Source organism: Heptranchias perlo, unplaced genomic scaffold (assembly GCF_035084215.1).
Source record: "Heptranchias perlo isolate sHepPer1 unplaced genomic scaffold, sHepPer1.hap1 HAP1_SCAFFOLD_70, whole genome shotgun sequence".
NCBI classification, from domain to species: domain Eukaryota; kingdom Metazoa; phylum Chordata; class Chondrichthyes; order Hexanchiformes; family Hexanchidae; genus Heptranchias; species Heptranchias perlo.
In genome coordinates, this window is record NW_027139729.1 from 2,013,267 (window position 1) to 2,039,562 (window position 26,296).

Here is a 26,296-nt window from a genome sequence, read left to right on the forward strand (position 1 = left end):
TTTGTAAACTCCAGTGCACTGATTGTGGAAAGAGCTTTAACCAGTTCCACAACCTGTAAAAACATCGCGCCATTCACAGCGGGGAGAAACCGGACACATGTTCTGTGTGTGAACGAGGCTTCAACTGATCGTCCAACCTGGAGAGACACAAGGACACCCGTAGGATGGAGAAACCGTGGAAATGTGGGGACTGTGGGAAGGGATTCAATTACCCGTCCCAGCTGGAAACTCATCGACGCAGACACACTGGGGAGAGGCCGTTCACCTGCTCCGTGTGTGGGAAGGGATTCACTCAGTCATCCCACCTGCAGGCGCACCAGCGAGTTCACACTGGGGAGAGGCCATTCACCTGCTCCATGTGTGGGATGAGATTCACTCTCTCGTCCAGCCTCATTGAACATCAACTTGTTCACACTGATAAGAGACCTCTTAAATATTTTGACTGTGACAAGAGTTCAAAAAGCAGAAAAGAGCTGCTGAAACTCCAACGCACTCACACTGGGGAGAGGCCGTTCACCTGCAATGAGTGTGGGAAGGGATTCACTCAGTCATCCAACCTGCTGACACACCAGCGAGTTCACACTGGGGAAAGGCCGTTCACCTGCTCCGTGTGTGGGAAGGGATTCACTCAGTCATCCAGCCTTATTGAACATCAGCTTGTTCACACTGATAAGAGACTTTTCAAATGTTCTGACTGTGAGAAGAGCTTTAAAAGAAAAAGTGATCTGCTGACACACCAACGCACTCACACTGGGGAAAGGCCGTTCACCTGCTCCATGTGTGGGAAGGGATTCACTCAGTCATCCAGCCTCCTGATACACCAGCGAGTTCACACTGGGGAGAGGCCGTTCACCTGCTCCGTGTGTGGGACGGGATTCACTCGATCATCCCACCGGTTGAGACACCAGCGAATTCACACTGGGGAGAGGCCGTTCACCTGCTCCGTGTGTGGGAAGGGATTCACTCATTCATCCAGCCTTCTGACACATCAACTTGTTCACACTGATAAAAGACCTTTTAAATGTTCTGACTGTGAGAAGAGCTTTAAAAGAAAAAAGGATCTACTGACACACCAACGTACTCACACTGGGGAGAGGCCGTTCACCTGCACTGAGTGTGGGAAGAGATTCAGTCAGTCATCCAACCTGCAGACACACCAACATATTCACAATGGGGAGAGGCCGTTCACCTGCTCTGTGTGTGGGAAGGGATTCACTCGTTCATCCTACCTCAGTGAACATCAACATGTTCACACTGATAAAAGACCCTTTCAATGTTCTGACTGTGAGAAGAGCTTTAAAAGAACAAGTGATCTACTGAGACACCAACGTATTCACACTGGGGAGAGGCCGTTCACCTGCTCCGTGTGTGGGAAGGGATTCACTCTGTCAACCAGCCTACTAATACACCAGCGAGTTCACATGTGACTGCATTGGTTGGATTCTGCTGTTATCACTGCTGTTAATCGCATTCAGGAGTAAACCGTGTTCATTCTGGCAGTTGGGGGCTGTTTCTGATGTTAATAATCCATTTCACTGGACTGCAGTATTAGAATTCTGTACAAATGTCAAATAAATCAGCTTTCTTTTAAACACAGTTTTTCTAGTCCTTGATATCTCGATGATAAGACAAGGTGATTGAGGACTTATGATGAAGTGAATGGAATCCATCTTTGAACTGAGTTCCTCCACCTTTTTAAAAGATGGAACTACAAGATGTCCAAGTCTGACAGGACAGAAAATTCTATTATATCACAGGGTCCACTTCAATCAGCCTGAGCAGATTTCCACTACCCTTGATTTAAGCTTATGCCCTCTTGTTCCGAAGCATCACTTCCTCCCCTTTGTATTCCAGTCCTCGAGATAAAGGCCAACATTCCATTAGTCTGTGATTATTTTTGTATCTGTGCACTAGCTTTTAGTGATTTGTGTACATGGACACCCAAATCCCTTTGCTTCTGCACCGTTCCCAGTCTCTCACTTTAAGAAAATACTCCAATGTTTCCTTTTTGCATCCAAAGTGAATGATCTCACTCTTCCCCACATTGAACTCCATCTGCCACAGTTTGTCCATTCACTTAAACTGTCTCTTTGTAACTTCCTGCTCCCATCTACACCACTTACTGTGCCTCCTAACTTAGTGTCACCTGGAAACTTGGATCTACAACTCTCTATTCCTTCATCCAAGTTATTGATAAATATGGTGAAAAGCTGAGTACAGATCCCTGGGGATACGATTTTTAAAATTCGCCAATCAAAGAACATTCCCTTTATCCCTACTCTCTTCTCCGACCACCCAACCAATTCCAACCCAAGTCACAAAGCAACTTTCAATTTTGTGCACTTTTATTCATTCATCTCTTGTGCTGAACCTTATCAAATGCTTTCTGGAAGTCCATATAGACAACATCCATATTCAATCCCCTGTCCACCTTGTTCGAGAGCTCAAAACGTTCAACTAGATTACTCAGACATGAGCTGCCCTTCACAATCCATCTTCACTCTCTTTGAACAGCTCATTTTGTTTCTGATGATAGATTTCAGTAATTTCCCAACAACTGACTTTAAACTGACAGGTCTATATTTTCTTGGTTTCTCCCTCCCTCCTTTCTTAAATAACGGAGTGACATTTTCAAATTTCATATCCAAAAGCACAATTCCTCAGTCTAGAGAGCTATGGGAAATCATGACTAATGCATCTGCAATTTCCCCACCCGTTTCCTTTAATACCGTGAGGTGGGAACCATCAGGTCCTGGAGATTTCATTCTTTTTTTCCAGTTATTTATTTATATGACTGTGTGTATAACAGGACTGAGTGTCCCAGCACTGACCGTGTGTATAACAGGACTGAGTGTCCCAGCACTGACTGTGTGTATAACAGGACAGAGTGTCCCAGCACTGACTGTGTGTATAACAAGACTGAGTGTCCCAGCAATGATTGTGCGTCGAGTGTACATGGGCTGTGGGCGGAGATAAATGGGTGGGGTAGAATCCATGATAGGGTGGAGTGACATGGGTTTGTCGGTGGAGATTAATTCGGTTGGAGGAGGTAACAGAGATAGGGAGCGGGCGAGGACCATGGAGGGATTTGAATACGAGGATGAGTGTCTTAAAATCGAGCCTTTGTCGGATCGGGAGCCAATGTAGTAACACACGAACAGAAACTTACGGTTCACTGCCCGGCAGACAGGTGGAGAAGACATTGATGTCCGCGGAGGAACAGTCAGGTTCACAGCAGCAGTCGAGTTCGCAGACTCCGCCAGTCAGGTCACAGGTACAAATGGGAACGGCTGGAACAAGACACACACAGTGAGATCTTACAACAGAGCACGGACGGTCTCAAAGACCATCTCCCTCCATTGTCTGAATCCACGATCACCGTCTTCTCCATCTCCCAAAATCAATCTGCAGACTTATCCTCCCACTGCTTTCTACTCACCGAATTACAGCTTCCAGATACCCAGCACAACCCACTTAATAATAATAATTATACGGAGAGAATAGAGAAGCTGGGATTACTCTCTTTGGAGCAGAGAAGGTTCAGGGGAGATTGACTCGAATGGTACGGGGGATGAGGCACTTCAGTTACCGGGAGAGACTGGAGAAGCTGGGATTGTTCTCCTTCGAGCAGAGACGGTTAAGGGGAGATTTAATAGAGGGGTTGAAAATGAGGAGGGGTTTTGATGGAGTCGATGGGGAGAAACTGTTGTCACTGGCGGGAGGGTCGGTAACCAGAGGACACAGATTGAAGGGAATTGGGAAAAGAGCCAGAGGGAGATGAGGAGAATGTTTTTAGGCAGCGAGTTGTTCTGATCTGGAATTCACTGCCTGAAAGGGCGGTGGGAGCAGATTCAATAATAACTTTCAAAAGGGAATCGGGTCAATACTTGAAGGGGGGAAATTTGCGGGACTGTGGGGAAAGAGCAGGGGGGAGTGGGACTAATGGGATCGCTCTTTCACAGGGCCGGCACAGGCGCGATGGGCCGAGCGGCCTCTTTCACCGAGCCGGCACCGGCGCGATGGGCCGAGCGGCCTCTCTCTGTGCTGTTTGATTCTCGCTCACTTTTGGGCTCCGACCCACGGCCCGTTTGACGGGGAGGCGGGAGAGTGACTCCCCCCCGAGCCCAGCTCGACACCGGGCGCTGACAGAGTTCAGATTCACGGGGCCCGCAGGAGGCCCCGAGTAACTTCCCCCGTCTCCCCACCCTCCCCTCTCAGGCCACTCCCGGGTGCGGGCCCTCCCTCTGTCGGCCTCGCCCCCGCCCACAGCACCGCCCGCCCGCCATCATCTTCCCGGCGCCGGCCTGTTGCTGAGGGAACGCGGCACAGGAACCGCGCGGCGCATGTGCGGCATCCCTCTGGCCCGAGCGGCACATACGCCTCGTGACGTCAGCGCGCAAAGGTGAGTGACGCTTCAGAGTGTCACGTGGTGGAAGGTGTCAGCCCAGGAGTCGGGGGGAGGAGAGAGCTGTCAATCAAAGGGCCCGGATTCAGCACTCACTGCGCACAGGGTTTGGAGAATTTGTTTAAAATGCAAAATGTGCAAGAATGAAATAAAATTAGAAATGTACCAAAAAGGGAAAAAAAACTGCAAATACAATAATCTGAATTTAAAACAGAAATGTCTAAACTCACATAAGGCTGATGGTCTGGGTCCTCCCGCCACTATTAGTCTTCTCGACCTGGGGCATAGGATGAGCAGAATGCTTGAATGTAACTTTTTTTAATGCAGATGTATGGAATGGACCAGCGAGGGAGACTGTGGGGCCTGATTGTATCAGCAATTTCCAGAGAGTTGGCGAAGTACCTGATAGTGGTACCTTGGGATACGACAGCCTCGAAATTTAAAATTATTTTGGTACATGTGCACTCGCTTTTTGTGATTTGTGTACCTGGACACTTAAACCCCTTTGCTCCTCTACAGTCCCTAGTTTCTCACCGTTAAGAAAAGTCTCCTATTTCTCACTTGGTGCCAAGTGAATGTACAGAAGGCCGGTGTTTATGCTCTGCATGAGCCTCCTGTCACCCTTCTTCATCTAACCCTAACAGCATATCTTTCTATTCTTTGGGATATGACAGCCTCGAAATTGGGATCTTCAATGTTGTTTTTGATACATGTGCACTAGATTTCCAATCTTCGCCATCCAATAATAACAGACTTTTACTGATTGGTGCACCTGGACACCAAAGCCGCTTTGCTCCTCGACAGTCCCGACAGATGCTCTTTGTATTACTCCCCGCATCTTTACAGTCTGGCAGTGTTTACTCTCTTCACTGTCCAATAACAACAGAGACGGCGAGATTGGAACTTTTTTTTGTATTTCAAAATATAGTTTATTTCATAAAAACAATGAATACACACAGATCAATGTAAATATTCCAGTTACAATTCAAAACAATCAATACAGATCGTGCACACTACGATTCTATTTTTACAATTCAACACACAGTATATATTTTCTCGGACATGATGTACAATACAAGGTGAAATAGCCTTACACAGTGGCCTTTCCCCATAGAGCCTTTGCCTAGGCCGCACCTCGCTTCAGTGTGTCCCACTGCTGTCGGGGGTGAACCCCTCTTCTACTCCATTGTATAGTGATCCTGTCTCTGTGGATGGAGGTTATCACCTTTTACCCGAATACATGGATCCATTCGCCCACATTCATGTTAGTGTTTGGCAAACACTGTCTGATGTCTTTCACACACCTGTAGAAGCTTGGGGTCAGAGACGTAGGGGGTAATTTCACCTTCACTGCTTGGGCGGTAAACTGACGGAGCAGAAATTAAAATCGGGCCGGTTCGTTAAGGGGGGGGGGGAGGTGATCCACTCCACCAGTTCAGCCCCCAGCGATGGTGAAAATTTCCCTCCACGTGTTGTGAACCGGTGCAGTTTGAGACAATGGACCAGCTTATGGGCATCGAAGATTGATACGAGGGCGTAGGTCAGGAAAAGTGTGGCCGATTTTATGCATCCCCGCCGGGCGGAAATGGGGCGGTAGAGGCGAGTAAATGGTGTCAGGTCACTTACCGCCCCTTTAACGTTGGAGTTCCTGCCTCCACCATCGTGGGTCGGGTCCTGAGAAGAGCGGCCGGAGCAACACCCACCTGTTTCCGGTCAGGCCACGTGTAATATGTAAATCAGAGTATTATTACCTACACGGGACACCATTTAATGTCAGTTACAAACGGGTGGAGGAGCCGCCCTATCGATGGGCATTGAGTGATCCAGAACACTGAGAAGTTTTTTTTAACATATATTTTGTGTGGCGAGGAGGAGCAGGAGAGCTTTCCATTGGCCTGCTGCGGCCGTGAGAAATCTCCCGCCTCCTGATCGTCTCAGAAATATATCAGGAGGTTTCCTTATAGATCTGTGTAACCAGGCCCAGCCTCATGTCCCATTAAACTCCCTGCAGTGAGTAAACATTGCTGCACAGCAGCTCAGAGAGGAAACGATATCCGGAACTCCCCACTGGAGTTTGAAATTACATTAATATTTTACCAGTTAGTAACGGTCCGGGTGTTGGTCCATTATTATTCTGTTCTGGTCAAAACAAATGTCCCAATGAACAGGACCCTGACAGCTCAACCTCAGTCCATCCCACCGGGCAGTGTGTGTGATGGGAAATTCATATTTTATTCATTTCAGGATTAAACATTTAATATTGAAATTGTATTATTTCCAGACTAATAACAGCAAACCATTTCATGTTAGAATCGCATCTTGTATCATTTCACAACACCGCATTTGTCGGGTAAAATATAATTCCTGTCCGCTGTTTCCAAATTTATTTGAAGTATTGGATTGATATCAGTTACTTTAGTGAGCTCATTGATGTCAATAGATAGTAAAATCAGGCGCAGTGAATAACAGGCGGCCGATCAGCTACCGCCGACTTACACCACCGCCAAACCGGAAAATCCACTCTCATTGACTTTTTATGCAATTTCGGATGAAAAGTCTTGAGACGTTTCTATGATTTAACTAATGTAACAATTAGATTCAGTGGGTATTTCACCCCGTTCTTCAGCTCCTCTCTGAATTTAGTCTGGGTCACAGCATAAATACACGTGTTGGTGCAGGAACTGAGAAGTTGAAGCATGAATCCGGCTGACTCAATGTCACTGGCCGTATAGTACTGGGCGTTTTTTGTATGCAGAGAGATAACATAAAAAACGAATGTGCTCCATAACAATATAAAACTGCCTGATATACTGAAGAGTAAAATGATGGATTTCCTTCGGTTCTCCATCTCTGGATCCTTGTGATTCTCTCCATTGCTGCGGCCCCGGAGTCCCCTGCGGACTCCACTGGCCGCTAAAATGTGCCTGGCGGTGAGAACATTGAACAGCAAAATCAGAATGAATGGGAGACAAGGCATTAACACAAGATGAAACAAGTCAAACGCTGTCTATGTGGGTGAAGTGAAAAAGGTCGGTTTCACGACACAACCCCGGGGTACATTGTCCATTATATATCCGGATCAAATACAAAGTACCAGGGAATGTTTAGTAAACAGCTCAGCGCACTCACCACCCCGATAACAACAGCCGCCGTTTTCTCGGTGCAATATTTAGTTTTCAGCTTCTGACAACAAATGGCCACAAATCGATCAAAGGTGAAAACCACTGTGAACCAGACAGAGGCCACTGTGGCTGAAAAAGTCATGGTGACAATAAGACGGCACACGGGGGTAATGGTCAAGAATGAAACTGGGAAATAAATCCTACCAATCACCCTCAATATCACATCAGTGATAATGACCAGGAGATCGGCCGCCGCCATTCCCACCAGGTAGCGAGTGATACATTTGGAGAGGCCGCACTTTCCTCGGGACAGGATCACAATCGCCACCAAGTTAACTGTAAGAGAGAGAAACGGAAGCAAAGAAATTACTGATCAGACCTGGAGACAAAGCAGCAGTTTGAGAGGATCTGGGGTGAAATTTCCAGCTTTGTTGCTGCATCAAACGGTGGAAACTGATTCACTGACCTGGGCAGCGCTTTCGGGCAGAGAAATGTTTTTAAACACAATTATAAACAATGAATTGGGAAATTGATACAGAAAGTGAATAAAGTGAGCACCGGATCCACTCAAAGAGACGAGAGAGGGCGCAGAGCCGGTGGGCAAGGGAGAAGGGGTTTTACGGACAGTGAATCCAATAGATTAAATCCGAATTTGGGCTCCAGATGGACGGGAAAGTGACTGAGAGCCTGGAAGGTGATGGGACAGGGGGAGGTGCTGCTGGTTTGTTACTCTGGGTGAAGAGAGCCGACAGGGGCTGGCACAAGTCGAGGAAGACTGACATCCATGGCGGTGAGTTTGAGGCTTCGGATCGGATTGGAAGAGGCTGTTGGAGGCCGAGGCAGTAAGTGAGATTCGGAGGGAGACAAGGAAAATGGCATAAGAACTGGAGGGGAGACAGGAGCACGTGGTTTGGAAAAGCGGATCAAATGAAAGAATGAATAAGGAGGCAGAGAATTCAATGAAGCGGGAGGAGAGGCTGGGATTCACCGGGAGAGACTGCAGTTGGAGGAAATCTAATCTACTCGTCCCAGTAACACAAGGCAATTAATGAATTCAAATTTTATTTTTTGTGGTTATTGGTTGCATAATATTTCCAATAAATTCACTTCGCACATTCAATTAAAATTAAAATAAAATCCAATTATTAAATTAACCTCGTTCTTTGAAGCTGACACATGGCTTCTAGAATACAGCATCCTAATAATTCAATGCTATCAAGAAATCACTGATTTTATTCATAAAATACATTTCAGTTTTGTTTATTTATTCAGTCAGTAAACAAGTGAACGGAATATTCACATAAACAGACTGAGGACCTGATAGTGATAAACACACCCGGAGAGAGTACAATAAAACTCTCACAATCTGACAACATCATAATAACACCTTCAATTCACATTTCATTTTCATAATTGTACTGGATGTTTCAGTAATTCATTCCGGTGAATTATTCACATCGCTGTCGCTCTGTCTCTCTCCCCCTCTGTCCCATTCTGTTTGTGTGTATCTCTCTCTCTCTCCCTCATTCTCCATGCGTCTCTCTCTGTCTCTCTCTATTCCTCTCGATCCTTCTCTCCCCCTTTCGTTTTCCATCTCATTCGCGTTCTCTAACGCCCATCTCCAGCTCTCCGCACTCTCTCTACTCTCTCTCTATGCCGCTTTTCACATCCGAGTAAATCCTAACATCCTGCGCCTGCTTTCTCTTCACCAGCCCCGTGTTCCAACGATCCTATTCTTAGTGTCAGTTTGTTAAATGGTGAAGTCTCTGTGAATGTTTCTTCAGACCATCCAAGTCGCCACCTGTTCACCTACACTGTTCACTTCATCTACAATGTATGGAATAAACAGAATCGAATGCCTGTTCCAGACACACCTCACAATGATTGAAATTCCTTCTCCTGTAATTACAAAGTACAGCGTTAGATGGCGGCATTGTTCAATTAACAAAACACCAACATCACCGCTGCAACTTATCATCTACAGATAAATAGAAAGGCTCCTGATTCCAACAGATAAAGTTCAAACTGATACAACATAACTTCAAAACATTGCATTTTACAGTGAATTCATCCACAGTGAAGCAGAGAATGAGATGTGAAAGAATCAGCAGCAAACTCAGTTCAGCAGCCAGACTTCTGGAGCTGCGACAGACACACACATAACGAAATATTTCATGATGTGGAGATGCCGGTGATGGACTGGGGTTGACAATTGTAAACAATTTTACAACACCAAGTTATAGTCCAGCAATTTTATTTTAAATTCACAAGCTTTCGGAGGCTACCTCCTTCCTCAGGTGAACGATGTTTTCCACATCGTTCACCTGAGGAAGGAGGTAGCCTCCGAAAGCTTGTGAATTTAAAATAAAATTGCTGGACTATAACTTGGTGTTGTAAAATTGTTTAGAAATATTTCATAACAGTGAGAACCAATAAGTAGATTGAAATCCCAGTTAAACTGAACCATGTTATTGTGGAGGGAGGACATTGCGCTGCCTCCTTGTAACACTGAGACCGTGAGCTGTCTCATTATCAATCACTGAAAACACATTTATGGAAATATATTTCACAACATGAAACTGTTCCAGTTCCTGATGGTCTGATACCAGCTCTTAGCCCACACACCTGATTCCAATACATTCAGTACAGAGAATAATCCAGTAACAATGCCAGGATTGGATAAACAATGTTCACGGCAGAAATAATGCAATTGCTACAGGACCGAAGGATGGACCGTTATTCCACAATGAATTCAGTGCAGAGAATAATCCAGTAACAATGCCTGTGTTGGATATGTAAAGATCATAACAAATATAATTCAGCTGTTACAAGACTGAACGTTTTGAAGTTAAGGACATACCATTAATCAACAGTATATTGAGTACAAAGAAGAGTTCAGTAACAGTGCCAGGGTTGCAAATACAATGTTCATTACAGATATAATGCAGCTCGACAAGACCAAAAGAGCAGAGACTTTAATCAATCTATCATTCAACTGAAATAAGAGAACGGCTGGCTGTGTAAAATATGGTGGGAGAAAAAATAATTAACCAAGTACAGCAGCACAGTTAACACCGATTTACAATATTCACAGATGAGATAACGGCTTACCTGGAACTCCAATGGCTGCAAGAACAGGATAGTAAATGCGTTCAATCTGAAAAATTGCTGAATATCCCATTTCTGTGAGAAGCAGTGACTTCTGTTGAACTGAAAACCGCAGCTCCGGCAGGCACTCTGAACTGATACATTGCAACAAGCCCTGATTTATACAGAGGATGAATCTCCACTGAGACGGTTATACCCTGGATCATTGCTATTACTTACAGTCGCCGAAACAAATACATTGCATCAGCAGCTTTTCTCCAATGTAAATAATGACGTGGATATATCGCAAACATCTCAATGTCCAGAACATTATCTTAATGAGACCTCTCTCAGGAATAAAGTTAAAAGCTGTGCTCAGAAAGGATTGGTCCAACAACAATGAGCGGCTACATTTACAGTTTTCATATAATTGTATTGATCATGTTCACTCCTGACGATTCATCTATAAATTTTACCGATTTCTCTGAATGTACACTGAATCCAGGGGCACAAACAGACCCGTTTCACTGTTCCTGCAGATTCTCGGTCAAAATATGAATTTTGAGTGTCTGGCACAGGGACAATTAAAGGGCACGTTGAGGATTGTAGCCGAGAAATGACAGTGGGTGATATTGGGGGTTGGACACTGAACGAGATTTATTGCCATTCCTCTCTCCGTTATTTTACTGCAGATGTTTACCCGTTTACTTTACATTGGTTGATGGCTCCAGTAAATTGGTCCGGTATAAACCCGCTTCCCTCACCCGCCTTCATTCATTCCTCAGCCAATTGTCATTGAAACCCTCATCAATGTCTCTGTCCCCTCCAGACCCCATTCCTCCAGTTCACTCCTGACGGCCAGCCACCCTCCACCTTCCAACCAGCAGCAGGTCCTGCTCGGCCTCACTGACCCTCACTGACTCCTAGTTCCTGATCGCCCAATAGTTCACATTTTCATCCATGGCCCACCTCTCCCAATCTCCGCCCTCTCCTCAACACCTACAGGAAACCCACCCGTCACCTCCTCATTCATCGATCGTTGGCCTCTTTTGGTGGGACTACCCTCGCTTGGTTCCACTCACCTATCTGATCATAGCCAGGAGGAGCTTCTCTTCCCACCCTATCACCGTTATATCTGATGTCTCCAAAGGTTCAATCCTTTGCTCCCTCCTCTTCCTCATCTACATGCTGCCCTTTGGTGACATTGTCCACAGACATGGACCAGTTTTCAGCTGGACTTCCAACTTCTTTGTGTTGTCAGAGCGACATTCTGTTTAGATGAGCCACGAATTCAGCCAGTAAAAAATTGGGAAGTCATGATCTTTGACCCCACAATCTCCACATCATTTCGACTGATTTCATCCATTCTCCTCTCTTTTTGATTGGAGAGTCCATCACTAATCATCCAAATCCTCAATTGCTTCCAGTCTCCTAAGCCTGTAGTTTATTTTTATTCTTTCATACACTTAAATCCACCGGGGCCTCACCCCTCCCTATCTCTGTAACCTCATCCAGCCCCGCAGCCCCTGCCAAAGACTTTGCTCCTCTACCTGTGGCCGCTTGTGCAGCCTCAGTCCATCTGCCCTACTTTTGACAGCCGTGCCTTCAGTCATATCCACGCTCCAGGATTCCCACTCTATGCCACTCTATCTCCCTCTCCACCTTTCAGGTTTCAGCCGTGGTTCACTGGCAGCAGTCTCGCTTCTGAGTTAGAAGGTTATGAGTTCAGTCACAGAGACTTGAACACATAATTCAAGCTGACATTGCAGTGCATCACTGAGGGAGCACTGGACTGTCGCAGGTGTTCACTTTCTTAGGACATGTTAAACGGAAAACCTATCTGCCCTCTCAAGTAGATGTAAAAGATTCCACAGAAGTATTGGAAAAAGAACAGGGGAGTTATCCTGCTTTCCTGGATAATATTTATCCCTTAACCAACATTACTAATCCCTTGCTTCATGATTTTGTTATCCCTCCTAATATCTCCTTCTTTGGCCGGGGGTCCATTTTTGTCCGATTATACTTCAGTAAATCGCCTTAGGATATTAATCTATGTTAAATCCGCTGTATAAATACAAGTAGTTATTGTTATATTTTACCATCCTCCACTCTCTTCATCTCACCATTGGCGGCCATTCCTTCAGACAACTAAATTCTACTTTCAAAAACCAACCTTATTCCCTCCGTCTGTCCATTTGCTTCTCTTCATTTTACACCCTCCTTACACCCACTCTTTGACCAGGGTTTTTTCACCAGTCCTCCTGATATCTTCTTATTCCTTTAGTGCCCGTTTTTACCCACCCCTCCGTGAAGCCCCCTGGGAATGTTTATTACATTAAAGGCGGTCTGTGAATGCGAGTTGTTGTTAACTTTCATTGGACTGTGTTCATTAGTTGTCCACTGAATGAACAAATGTAATTTCTGGGCTAATATTTTTGTACCAGAAAAAGATTTATATAATAGACGGACTTGTTGAGATAAATTAACATTGGCCATTACTTGTGGACACTGTATTGTTCGAACAACATAACTCGGTTTATCTACAACCATCGCATTGCAATAGAGGGCATTCTAGTGCATGGATATCGCTGAAGGCAGGGCTGTCAAAAATGGGACAAATGGACTGCGGAGGCAGCCTTTAGGGAGTCGTCTATGTATAATGAGACCAGTTACAGTGACCAGGGTGAAGGTTTATTAGTTATTTGTCTTTTCTCTCTTTGGTAAAACCTGGTTTACTTCTGGCTCGGGCTGATAGGAACATATAAACATAGAAAACAGGAGCAGGAGTAAGCCATTGGGCCCTTCGAGCCTGCTCCGCCATTCAATATGATCATGGCTGATCCTCTCTCTCAATACCATATACCCGCTCTCTCCCCATACCCCTTGATGCCTTTTGTGTCTAGAAATCTATCGAGCTCCTTCTTTAATATATTCAGTGACTTGGCCTCCACAGCCTTCTGTGGTAGAGAATTCTGCATGTTCACCAGCCTCTGAGTGAATAAATTTCTCCTCATCTCAGTCCTAAATGTCCTACCCCGTATCCTGAGACTGTGACCCCTCAGCCAGAGGAAACATCCTCCCTGCATTCAATCAGAACTTTATACCTTTCAATGAGATCCCCTCTCATTCTTCGAAACGCTCGTGAATACAGGCCTAGTTCACGCAATCTCTCCTCATGCGACGGTCCTGCCATCCCAGGAACCAGTCTGGTGAACCTTCTCTGCACTCCCTCTATGGCAAGTATATCCTTTCTTAGGTAAGGAAACCAAAACTGCACAGTATACTCCAGGTGTGGTCTCACCAAGGACGGGTAAAACTGCTGTAAGACATCCTCGATCCTGTACTCAAATCCTCTTGTAATGAAGGCCAACATACCATTCGCCTTCCGAACTGCTTGCTGTACCTGCATGTTTGCTTTCAGTGACTGTTGTACAAGGACACCCATGTCCCTTTGTGCATCAACATTTCCCAATTTATCATCATTAACATAATACTGTGCCTTTCTGTTTTTGCTTCCGTCACGTTATATTGCATCTGCCATGTATTTGCCCATTCATTCAACTTGCCTAATTCGCCTTGAAGCCTCTTTGCATCCTCCTCACAACTCACAATCCCACCAAGTTTTGTGTCGTCAGAAAACTTGGAAATATTATATTTGGTTTCCTCATCCAAATCATTGATATATATTGTGAATAGTTGGGGCCTAAGCACTGATCCCTGGGGCACATCACCAGTCACCGCCTGCCACCCCGAAAAAGACCCATTTATTCCTGCGCTCTGTTTCAAAAGACCCATTTATTCCTACTCTCTTAATATGATGCAGCTTTATGAGTGACTCTCTTTGCTTAAAGCCCGTAGATCCAGAGTACAGTCTGCAGTTTTGACGGCCATTATAGAAACTGCACTCAACGCATAGAAAGCACAATGTTCATTGCCTCGAATGAGGCCAGGGAAGGGAAGCTGTATGAGGAAAGACGTGAAATTCCGGGAATTTTTCGATGGAAATGGAGGAGAGGAAACTTAAATTTCGAATCATGAAGTTGTTTGATAGAGTAATAGAGAATGATTGTATCCTCTGGTTGTGAGGATCAGTGATAGAGTAATAGAGAATTACTGTATCGCCTGGTTGTGAGGATCAGTGATAGAGTAATAGAGAATTACTGTATCCTCTAGTGTGAGGATCAGTGATAGAGTAACAGAGAATTACTGTATTCTCTGGTTGTGAGGATCAGTGATAGAGTAATAGAGAATTGCTGTATCCTCTGGTTGTGAGGATCAGTGATAGAGTAATAGAGAATTACTGTATCCTCTGGTTGTGAGGATCAGTGATAGAGTAATAGAGAATTATGTATCCTCTAGTGTGAGGATCAGTGATAGATTAACAGAGAATTACTGTATCGCCTGGTTGTGAGGATCAGCGATAGAGTAATAGAGAATTACTGTATCCTCTGGTTGTGAGCATCACTGATAGAGTAAGAGAGAATTACTGCATCGCCTGGTTGTGAGGATCAGTGATAGAGTAATAGGGAATTATTGTATCCTCTGGTTGTGAGGATCAATGATAGAGTAATAGGGAATTACTGTATCCTCTGGTGTGAGGATCAGTGATAGAGCAATAGAGATTTACTGTATCCTCTGGTGTGAGGATCAGTGATAGAGTAATAGAGAATTACTGTATCCTCTGGTGTGAGGATCAGTGATAGAGAAATAGAGAATTACTGCATCGTCTGGTTGTGAGGAGCAGTGATAGAGTAATAGAGAATTACTGTATCCTCTGTTTGTGAGGATCAGTGATAGAGTAATAGAGAATTACTGTATCCTCTGGTTGTGAGGATCAGTGATAGAGTAATAGAGAATTACTGTATCCTCTGGTTGTGAGGATCAGTGATAACGTAATCGGGAATTACTGTATCCTCTGGTTGTGAGGATCAGTGATACAGTAATAGCGAATTACTGTATGGTCTGGTTGTGAGGATCAGTGATAGAGTAATAGAGAATTACTGTATCCTCTGGTTGTGAGGATCAATGATAGAGTAATGGGGAATTACTGTATCGTGTGGTCGTGAGGATCAGTGATAGAGTAATAGAGAATTACTGTATCCTCTGGTTGTGAGGATCAGTGATAGAGTAACAGACAATTACTTTATCCTCTGGTTGTTAGTATCAGTGACAAGAGGTCAACAATTCCAGCTCATCATGAAAGAGTTTAATTTTAAATTCTTCACGCAGAGATTTTTTGGAGCATGGAATATTTTACCATCGGGAATGGAATAACCAGAAAAGGTACAATAGCAATTTTTACCATTGTATCATTTAAGAGAGAATTGAATACATATTTGAAATTGATGAAGATAAAGGGCACTTGGGAGAAAGTTTGCCATTGCATACATTTTGAATTGCTTTAACCATGAGCTGGCACTGACACGATGGGCCCCTGTTCTGTAATCCTCTAAGCTTCATGTTTCTCCTAGATTGTGATTTGTGACGTGCTTGAATGATCCTGGAGGCCGGTGTGCTGCCCCGTGTCTAACAATATGACGGTGTAACCCAGGGATGTAACAATAGTTCCCCCTTCTAATCTAAACTGGATATTCATGTTCCTGCACTGCCCAATGTCTAACAATATGATCGTGTAATTCAAGGATGTAACAATAGTTCCCCTTATGATTGGAACTGAATATTCATGTTTCTGCACTGTCGAATATCTAACAATATGACAGTGTAAGCCAGGGCTGTAACAATAGTTCCCTCCTTATAATCTGAGCTGGACATTCATGTTTCTGCACTACCGAATACCTAACAACATGATAGTGTAGCCCAGTAATGTAACAATAATATCTCTTTATAATCTGAACAGGATATTCATGTTTCTGCACTCTCCAATACCTCACAATACTATAATGCAATCCACGAATGTAACAATAGCTCCCCCTCTATTCTGGCCTGAATATTCGTGGTTCTGCACTACCCAATATCTCACAACACGACCGTGTAACCCAGGGATGTAATTATAGTTCCCCCGTGTAATCTGAACAGGATAATCATATTCTGCACTGTCCACTTTCTAACAATATGACAGTGTAACGCAAGGATGCATCAACAGATTCCTTTTTAAACTGAACTGTACATTCGTGTTTCTGGACTGCCACATAACTAATAATAACACAGTATAACCCAGGGATGTGACAGTAATTCCCCATATAATCTGAACTGGATATTCGTGTTCTGCACTGCCCAATATCTAACGATGCGATAGTTTAACCCACGGATCTAACAGTAGTCACCCATGGGATTAAACGGACAGTGGCAGCGCGGATACAAAATTGACTAGGAGACAGAAAGCAGAGAGTAATGGTGAATGGTGTTTTTTCAGACTGGAAAAGAAGTATACAGTGGTGTTCCCCAGGGGTCACTATTAGCACCACTGCTCGATATGATATATATTAATATCCTGGACTTGGATATAGAGGGTATCATTTCAAAGTTTGCAGATGAAACAAAACTCGCAAAAGTAGTAAATAATGTGGAGGATAGTAACAGTCTTCAGGAGGACATGGACAGACTGGCGAAATGGGAAATACATGGCAGATGAAATAGAATCACAGAATTGTAAAGTGATGCATTTTGGTAGGAAGAATGTGGAGAGGCGGCTCTTCTTTTCCCAGTGAGTAGTGAACCTCTGCAATGCGTTGCTGGCTGATGTAGTGGGTGCTGACTCTCTGTCTGCCTTCTCCAGGGAACTGGACCGGTTTTTGGCTGGGGAAGAGGTCGCAACATATAAAAAGTAAGAGGATTTACTATTAACGTGCTTCTGATCCATATGATCTCCTGGACTGATTTCGATCACTTGAGGGGATCGGGGATGAATTTTCCAGTGTATTCTATCCCCTAAAGGCACAGGATTTTTTCTCAGGATCTTTGCCTCTTCCGGGAGATTCCATGGCTGCGGGCGGGGGGAGGGGGAGTAAGTGTCAGTAATGATGCTCCAGCCATCCCGAGTGAGGGGCAGGCTTGATGGACCAGCTGGTCTTTTACTGCCCGTCATTTCCGTTTGTTCGTGTGCGTCCCCAGCTCGTCAAGGTATTTTCAATGAAGCGATCGTTACACAAACCCACTCCTGCGGCATGTCCTGCGTCTGTCTTTAGTGAAACGAGACTCAATGTCTGTGCGTCTCACGTTATTCTCCTCTGAAGCTCAAGGGCTCGAAATATTCTTTCAGGCCTCTGCTGCAATGTGCCTGAGAATTTCTCGTCCCGTCCAACCGTCCGCTACGTGACTAGGTGGCTGTTGTCCGCTTGGAGCACAAGAGGAGATGATTTTAAGCCCAGTAAATCATTGGGTGGTCTTAAGACAGTGAACACCCAGTTCTTCTACCCTTGGTTATAGGTCTATTGGATTCGGGGTTGCAGCTCAGTGGTATAGCGCCTGCTTTGCGTGTATAAATTTCTGGGTTCAATATCTAACACCTCCACCATTTATTTTCACCAGAATGTCCCACAGAAAGACGAATCGTGCTTTCAGAGGGAAGCGAGTTCCAACTTCTGAGACAAACATTCAATTGTCCCGAAGCAGGACTTCATCTCACGGTCCCCTCAGCAGCTCAGCTCATAACAGCCGCCGACTGACCAGAATTCAAAAGGTAAAGTGTTTGGGCATAGAACCTGAGACCTCACACACGCGAAGCATGCGGTCTTTCACTGAGCTCCATCACCAGATAATAACGATCTCGAACCAAGTGTAAAATGACTGAGTGCCTCACTTTCCTAAAGAAACCCGAGGACTTAATCTGCTGAAAAGCATTTCCTCTTTTCAGATACTTGAGGGATGCGGACCTGATCCTAGTATTTTAATTCCAGATTGTATTTAATGATTTCAATTTTTAATTATTTGAAATTGAATTCCCTCGTTGCCGTGGCGGGATTTGAATTCATGAAGCTAGATTATTAGATCAGGTCTCGGGATTACCAGTCCAGTAACCTAATTATACCACCGAACCCGCTGGGTGAACAGAAGAAACCAGGTCTCGTCACTCAGAGAAATGAGAAAGGGAGAGTTGCGAAGAAAGTCTGGGAGAGACGTGAGTCTCCTCGGGCTGTGCCGACCAGCATTTCTGTTTCAGGTCGCCGTTCTTCGAACTGCTCGCTGGACATTGCACCGTCACACATTCCGATCAGTCGGTGGCTGTTTTGAACTGAGCTGCTGAGCAGACCGTGAGATGAAATCCTGCTCAGGGGCAATTTGATGCTTGTGGAGCCTCAGAGGTTGGAATTCGCGGCACACCGAAATCAAGATTCGCCTTTCTGTGGGTAATTCTGTTGAGAAAATAGCTTTGGAGATGCTGGGGATTGAACCCAGGACCTCATACATGCAAAGCACGCGCTCTACCACTGAGCTACATCCCCAGATAGGAGCACATTCCAACGAAGAGCTGATCTCCTTCATTTTATGAGACCACAAAAGGTTTTTTTCTGGGCTTCAATTCATCTCCTTTTCTGCTCCAAACAGACAATTAAACATGAAGTTTGCGGACCTGATATAATTGTGGGTGAACGGAAGAAACCAGATCTCGGCACTCAGAGTAATGAGAAAGGGGGAGTTGAGAAGAAAGGCTGGGAGAGGGGGAGAGTCTCCTTCCGATTTCAGGGCACAATTTTCGAACGCTCCCGTTATCAGTCACTTTGCTTACGGTTGGACGGGACTAGATATTCTCAGGCACATTGTGGCAGAGGCTGGCAAGAATATTTCGAGTCCCTGAGCTTCAGAGGAGGGTAAGGTGAGACACAGACAGCATTGAGTATAATTTCACTATAGACGGATGCAGGACTTGCCCCAGGTGTGGTTTTGTGTTTAAAGATCACTTCACTGAAAACACCTTGACGATCTGGGGCTACAGACGGACATGATGGTCAGGAAAAGACCAGTTGGTTCATCAATCCTGCCCCACATGCCTGGAGCATCGTGACTGGACACTTCCCACCGACACCACCCGCCCCTCCCACCGGAAACATGAAATCTCCTGGGAGCGGCGACAAACTAGAAACAAATCCAGCGCCAATAAGGAGGGGAAATTCTGGGAAATTCCTCCCCGAATCCCTCAGGCGATCGAATCGAGTCCAGTGGATCACACTGACCATGTGCAGGTTAACTGTAAAACCACTCACCTTCTATATGATGCGAGTTCTGTCCCAGTCAAGAACAGGTCCAGATCCATCCAGAAGGCAAAGAGAGAGTCAGCACCCACCACACCAGCCGGCAATGCATTCCAGAGACTCAGTACTCTCTGGGAAAAGAAGAACCGCCTCACATCCAGACTATTCCTACCTCTGTGTAGTCTGAACGCCTGTCCGCTGCTCCTCCCCGATGTGTGAAACTGGGAATAATCTATTTCTTCATTCAAGAGGGTGGTGAACCTGTGGAATTCTCTACCACAGAAGGCTGTGGAGGACAAGTCACTGAATATATTTAAGAAAGACAGATTTCTACACACAGAAGGCATCAAAGAGTATGGAGAGAGAGCGGGAATATGGTATTGAGATAGAGGATCAGCCATGATCATAAATAATGGCGGAGCAGGCTCGAAGGGCCGACTCGTGATCCTATTTTCTCTGTTATTATTACTGGGCCCGCTCTCCAGCCCCGGGAAGGGAGCCATTTCAAAGGCGCGTGCGTGCTTCCATTGAATTTTATCGTGTGCAGAGCGTTCGGTTTTTCTCGAGGTGAAGAAACCCTTTCCTGTCCTTTTGTGTGAAGGTGAGGTGAGGACAAGAGGGTCTTTTCAAAATTCGAAACATAAAGCGTTTGGCGATACCGGGGATTGAACCCGGGACCTCATACATGCAAAGCATGCGCTCTTCCACTGAGCTACATACCCACGGGAAAAACCCTTCCACTTTCGAATAAAAAGTGGGCTTTCCGCTCTGTCTCTCCCGGACAACGCGATGCCCAGTCGTTCCACGTGCTCACAATGTTCACGGGGTTTCTGCTCCTCTTCACTTCGAACTTTCCAAAAAAAAAGTCAGCGGAAATAAAAAAATACAATTGCTAATAGTCAGTGACGAGGCGGACATCCAACCTCTGAATCATTAAGTGAGACGGATGAATGACACAACGTCAAACAAGAGCTGGGACAGCTCGCTCGACATTGCACCGTCAGACATTCCAGTCATGTCGGCGGCTGTTATAAGCTGAGCTGCTGAGGGGACCGTGAGATGAAGTCCTGCTCCGAGACAATTTCATGCTTGTGGAGCCTCAGAAGTTGGAACTCGCTGCGCTCAGAAAGCGCGATTCGCCTTTCCGTGCGTCATTCTGATGAAAAATATTTATGGAGATGCTGGGGATTGAACCCAGGACCTCATACATGCGAAGCACGCGCTCTACCACTGAGCTACATCCCCAGATAAAATAAATAGCTACCCAAGGAAAGAAGAACTGATTGTCCTCATTTTATGAGACCACCCATGGTGGGTCTGCCACGTGTCGATTATTTCCAGTTCCACAGATTGGGGAGGAGCGGGGAACAGGCGTTTAGACCACACAGAGGTAAGAATATTCTGGATGTTCGGCGGTTCTTCATTTCGCAGAGAATAGTGAGTCTCTGGAATGCATTGCCGGCTGGTGTGGTGAGTGCTGACACTTTCTATACTGGGCTTAAAATCATCCAGTTTTCTGCTCCAACCAGACAATTAAAGATGAAGTATGCGGACCTGATACAACTGTGGGTGAACGGAAGAAACCAGGCCTCGGCACTTAGTCTAATGAGAAAGGGGGAGTTGAGAAGAAAGGCTGGGAAAGTGGGGAGAGACTCCTTGAACTGTGCTGCAACCATCCTTCCTATTTCAGGGCACATTTTTCGAACGCTCCCGTTATCCGTCACTTTGCTTCCGGTTGGACGGGACTAGAAATGCTCAGGCACATTGTAGCAGAGGCCGGCAAGAATATTTCGAGTCCTTGAGCTTCAGAGGAGGGCGAGGTGAGGCGTGGAGATCATTGAGTTTCATTTCACTATAAAGGGCCAGGTGTGAGTTTGTGTTTAAAGATCACTTCACAAAAACACCTTGACGAGCTGAGGTTACTGACGGACATGATGGTCAGGAAAAGACCAGCTGGTTCATCAATCCTGTCCCACATGCCCGGAGCATCGTGCCTGGACACTTCCGACCGACACCACCCGCCCCGCCCACCGGAAACATGTAATCTCCTAGGAGCGATGACAAACCAGAAAAAAATATAGGGCCAATTTCTGGAAAATTCCCACCCCGACATCTTCAGGAGATTGAAACCAATCCAGGACATGACATTAACCATGTGTCGGTGAACTGTAAAACCATTCACCTTCTATATGATGCGATTTCTGTCCCAGTCAAGAACCGGTCCAGATCCCTCTAGAAGGCAGAGAGAGAGTCAGCACTCACCACACCAGCCGGCTATGCATTCCAGAGACTCACTGATCGCTGGGAAATGAACAACCGACTAACATCCAACCTATTCTTACCTCTGTGTAGTCTAAACACCTGTCCGCTGAACTCCAGCCTCTGAATCATAAAGTGAGTTGTATGAATGACAGAGCGTCAAACAGGACCGAGAACTGCGATTGTTCGCTCGACATTGCACCGTCACACATTCCGGTCAGTCGGGGGCTGCTATGAGCTGAGCTCTTGAGGGGGCCGTGAGATGAAGTCCTGCTCCGAGACAATTTAATGCTGTGGAGCCTCAGATGATTCATCTTTCCGTGGGTGGCGGGTGGGAGAGAGGCGAATGACACCTTGGTGTAAGATTGGGCATTTTTAGCATGTAAAGCATACATTTAGATTAGGAGTTTTCAAAATATAAACCAGAGAAACCACTCACGTTTACATTAGGCATTTTAATGCATAAACAGCACCCGCTTATAAACATAAGATCGCTGGGAATCGGAGGATAGTCGCTGAGGATCATGAAATGGCCGAGTTAAAACTTAACCAGAATTCAGAAGGTCAGACTGAGCGAGGTGATGCTGGAAACTGTTTGCACTGCAGGGTTCAAGCATTTTGCAGAAGATAATAGACGACATTGTGAATGTGTTAAGAATGTGTTGAGAATGAATTGAGAATATGTCGACCTTGAGCATGTCGAGATATAGGGTCTTGAGTCCGCACAGACCATGAACAGTTCTGATAGGTGTCAAGGAATGTGAATAACAAATAAAGATAAAGGAGAGTTTGCATGAAATGAGCGGTATAAAGAATTCTAGTTTTACATTTGAATTTATAGAAGGACAAGACGGCGAGAGAGAGAGAGACGGATAAGCAGCCACCCGAGGGTACAGCTTCAATCCAAAGCAAGCATAAAGGTTAGTATCATGTCCTTCTGAGTAATAATATGGCCTGAAAAATTGTGTGTATTGATAGTTGCTTACATTCAATAAAGGATTAATCGTAACTATTGGTGTCGAGTCTGAATCGATCTTATAAACTGGCGACTGCGGCGTCGGACCTTGACATAAGATAATGTGGATTGAGTGAAACTAAGTGCCTCGGACAGACAAGGTGCTGAACCCAGTCAATAGTAGCAGCATTGCAACGTCTTCAGCATCTCTTCAGGTGGAGCACCGCAAAGATACACGTGGTCCAGGCCAAACGGGTCCGTCCGGTCCAGGATTGACTTCCCATTTGTGTCCCCAACGCTCAAGGTCAGATCCATCGACGTCCAGCCGGTGTTCCTCTCTCACCACTGCCTCCTACTGGCCGACTGCCAATCGCAGGTGGACCAGAGGGTGGGCAGGGGGATCTGGAAGCTGAACTTAAGACTGTTGACCACGGAGAACATCGAGGAACGAAAGAGGGATTAAACAGGTTGGAGGACCGTGAAACCCCTTTTCGACTCCATGGTGCACCGGTGGGAAATGATCAAGGCCAATATCAAGAGCTTCTTCATCCTCAAAGGTGTTCAGAAGGCGAGAGAGAGAGACAAAGGGAATTTACAAAGATTGGCAACCCATTCCCTTCCGAAATGTCGACTACAATATTCTGTCCAAGGTCATCCCCCACAGGCTCGAGTCTGCTCTGGAACAGGTGATCCACCCTGATCAGACCTGTACTGTACCCGGCAGGAAGATCACTGATAGCCTGGCGGCGCCCAGGGATACGATCGCCCTTGTGCAGGACAGGGGGTTGAACACCTGCCTCATCAGCCTGGATCAGGCGAAGGCCTTCGACAGAATATCCCAGACGTACATGATGGGTTTTGGGGAGGGAATCCGCAATTCGATTCGACTGCTCTACGTGGACATCCATAGGGCAGTCCGAATCAACGGGTGGGAGTCAGAGAGCTTTCTGATTAGATCCAGAGTCAGGCAGGGTTGTCCTCTCTCCACGGACTTGTTCGTATATTGTTTGAAACCGTTTGCCAGATCCATCAGGAAGGACACAGGTATCAGAAGGTTGACGATTCCAGCCAGTGGAGGCTCTCAGATTAAAGCTTCCCTGTACATGGACGATGTCACCGTTTTCTGCTCCGATCAGCGGTCGGTACACAGGCTGGTGGGCGTCTGCCATCGTTTTGAGCTGGCCTCGGGTGCCAGAGTGAACGAAATAAGAGTGAGGACATGTTCTTCAGCAGGTGGGATGCCCGGTCCCTTTTCCACTTCACCGTCAGGTCCGACTACCTGAAGGTGCTGGGGATCTGGTTCGAGGGACCCCTGACCTGCACCAAGAACTGTGAGGAGCGGGTCGCCAACACCAAACACAAGCTTGGTATGTGGATGGGACGCTCCCTCTCCATAACTGGCAGGAACCTGGTGATAAGGTGTGAGGTACTCGCAGTGTTGCTCCACGTGGCCAGGGTCTGGCCCATTCCCCGCTGATCCGCCGTCACAGTCGCCAGAGCTATCCACCACTTTGTCTGGAGGTCCAAGGTAGAACACGTCCGCAGGGAACCCATGTACAAGCCCCCAGGCAAAGGGGGCAGGGTGTCCCCAACGCCGCTCTGATGCTGATGGCCACTTTTGTGTGTGGCTGCCTCGGGATATGTGTAGATCCCGAGTACATAAAAATACCAAGTGTCACTACATGCTGAGTTTCTACCAGTCCACCACACTGAGAAGGCTGGGTCTGGCCACGCTGGCTGAGCAGATGCAGGACGTTCCGTCGAGCTGGACCAGTCGGGGACGTTCCTGAAGACCACAAGACCGTCAGACAGTGGTCAGCACGGAACATTCTAGGAGTCCTGCAAGTAAAGGGAAGGGTGGATCCGATCGGGCAGTTCCCCGACCAGACGTTCGATGCCATTTGGCAGATCGTCTCGTCGCCTGAACTGACCAACAGGCGCCAGGATGTAGCCTGGATGGTGGTGAGAAAGGATCTCCCAGTGTGGTCCGCCCAACGCTGATCTAATCACAGCACCACAGCAAGCTGCCATTGAGGCTGCGGCGAGGAGGAGGGCATCGTCCATGTCCTGGTGGGCTGCCCCTTTGTGCAGAATTTGTGGCGAGACATGAGTTGGTATCTGCCCCGGTTCATCCCCAACACCTTAGTAACACAGGACACTGTGCTCCACAGCTGCTCCGCGGGATACACACCGGGACAGGTATCAACTGCTGCTGGAAGACAATCAACTCGGTGAAGGAGGCCCTTTGGTCCGCCCGAAACCAGTTGGTCTTCCAGCTGAAGGAGCTGCCCATGACCGAGTGTTGCCGACTGGCACTCTCCAAAGTCCAGGATTTGGTGCTGAGGGACGCACAGAAGCGAGGTGCGGCCTATGGAAAGGCTCTATGGGGAAAGGCCACGTTGTAAGGGCATTTCACCTTGTATTGTACAGCATGTATTAGAAGATATGTACTGTGTGTTGAATTGTAATAATGAGGTCACAGCTTGTACGATCTGTATTGTAATGTTTTGAACGGTAATTGTGACATTTACATTGAAATGTATGTATTCTTAAATTTTATGAAAAAAAGAATAGTTTGAAATTTTAATAAAATATTGGGCTACAGATACACAAATCACTAAAAGTAGTGATGCAGGTTTAAAAAAGGCAAATCAAGCACTGGGGTTCAATTCTAGAGGGATAGAATTGATAATCAAAATATTATGTTAAACTTGTGTGGTGCCTTGGTGAGGCCACACTTGCATTATTGTAAACAGTCTGGTCTCCAGATTATAGGAAGCACAGAGAGGCATTGGAGAGGGTGCAACAATGATTTTTTTTTTATTCGTTCACGGGATGTGGGCGTCGCTGGCAAGGCCGGCATTTATTGCCCATCCCTAATTGCCCTTGAGAAGGTGGTGGTGAGCCGCCTTCTTGAACCGCTGCAGTCCGTGTGGTGACGGTTCTCCCACAGTGCTGTTAGGAAGGGAGTTCCAGGATTTTGACCCAGCGACAATGAAGGAACGGCGATATATTTCCAAGTCGGGATGGTGTGTGACTTGGAGGGGAACGTGCAGGTGGTGTTGTTCCCATGCGCCTGCTGCCCTTGTCCTTCCAGGTGGTAGAGGTCGCGGGTTTGGGAGGTGCTGTCGAAGAAGCCTTGGCGAGTTGCTGCAGTGCATCCTGTGGATGGTGCACACTGCAGCCACAGTGCGCCGGTGGTGAAGGGAGTGAATGTTTAGGGTGGTGGATGGGGTGCCAATCAAGCGGGCTGCTTTATCTTGGATGGTGTCGAGCTTCTTGGGTGTTGTTGGAGCTGCACTCATCCAGGCAAGTGGAG

General features: G+C 46.2%; 1 protein-coding gene, 3 non-coding genes and 1 pseudogene across 4 annotated transcripts in view; 2 read left to right on the plus strand and 3 right to left on the minus strand.

Annotated features, from left to right (window-relative positions):
* Positions 1-1,536, plus strand: part of LOC137318381 (zinc finger protein 850-like) — a 263,722-nt pseudogene extending 262,186 nt beyond the window's left edge.
* The window catches only part of LOC137318386 (zinc finger protein 16-like), a 254,149-nt gene that overhangs the window by 44,941 nt on the left and 182,912 nt on the right, over positions 1-26,296 (plus strand). The window lies entirely within an intron of this gene.
* Positions 18,945-19,016, minus strand: trnaa-ugc (transfer RNA alanine (anticodon UGC)). The gene has a single exon. It is a non-coding gene; the product is annotated as a tRNA-Ala (tRNA).
* Positions 20,414-20,485, minus strand: trnaa-ugc (transfer RNA alanine (anticodon UGC)). The gene has a single exon. It is a non-coding gene; the product is annotated as a tRNA-Ala (tRNA).
* On the minus strand, positions 20,937-21,008 carry trnaa-cgc (transfer RNA alanine (anticodon CGC)). Its single transcript has one exon. It is a non-coding gene; the product is annotated as a tRNA-Ala (tRNA).